Source organism: Rutidosis leptorrhynchoides, chromosome 6, assembly GCF_046630445.1.
Source record: "Rutidosis leptorrhynchoides isolate AG116_Rl617_1_P2 chromosome 6, CSIRO_AGI_Rlap_v1, whole genome shotgun sequence".
NCBI classification, from domain to species: domain Eukaryota; kingdom Viridiplantae; phylum Streptophyta; class Magnoliopsida; order Asterales; family Asteraceae; genus Rutidosis; species Rutidosis leptorrhynchoides.
In genome coordinates, this window is record NC_092338.1 from 339,303,209 (window position 1) to 339,304,125 (window position 917).

A 917-nucleotide genomic window follows, 5' to 3' on the forward strand; every position below is an offset into this window, starting at 1 on the left:
TTATTCAACCAGACATTAATGCGCCAGATTATGAAATCAAAGGACAAATCCTACACATGGTAACTAATCAATGCCAATTTAGTGGTGCGCCGAAGGAAGATCCAAATGAACATCTTCGTACCTTTAATACGATTTGTACTTTATTTAAAATAAGAGAAGTGGAGGATGAATAGATATATCTCATGTTATTTCCCTGGACTTTAAAGGGAGAAGCCAAAGATTGGTTTGAATTATTACCTGAAGGGGCGATTGATACATGGGATGTTTTAGTTGAAAAATTTCTTAAACAATTCTTTCCGGCATCTAAAGCCGTGAGACTTCAAGGAGAAATTTTTACGTTCACACAAAAGCCAAATGAAACTCTATATGAAGCATGGACAAGATTTGGAAAGTTATTGAGAGGATGTCCGCAACATGGTTTAGACACTTGTCAAATAGTACAAATATTCTACCAAGGATGCGACATCACTACAAGAAAAGACATAGATATAGCAGCTGGTGGTTCCATTATGAAGAAAACCGCAACTGACGCTTACAAAATTATTGATAACACTGCTTCCCACTCATATGAGTGGCACCAAGAAAAAGATATCGTTAGATTATCTAAAGCAGCTAGAGCCGATTCTAGCCATGACTTCGATTCCATTTCTGCAAAGATAGATGCTGTCGAGAGACGAATGGAAAAAATGACTAAAGATATCCACTCAATACGAATTAGTTGTGAGCAGTGTGGAGGACCACATTTGACAAAAGATTGTCTCAGTATTGAACAAACAATGGAACAAAGAGAGAATGTTTCATACATGAACCAAAGGCCTGGAAATAATTATCAAAATAATTATCAACCTCCAAGACCAATCTACAATCAAAACCAGAATTATAATCGAAATGTTTCATACAATAACCAACAAGGTCCT

At 36.2% G+C, this 917-nt stretch overlaps 1 non-coding gene across 1 annotated transcript; it reads right to left on the minus strand.

Moving 5' to 3' along the window:
* Positions 1 to 314: 314 nt before the first annotated feature.
* On the minus strand, positions 315 to 421 carry LOC139856601 (small nucleolar RNA R71). The gene has a single exon (XR_011762072.1). It is a non-coding gene; the product is annotated as a small nucleolar RNA R71 (small nucleolar RNA).
* Positions 422 to 917: the final 496 nt, after the last annotated feature.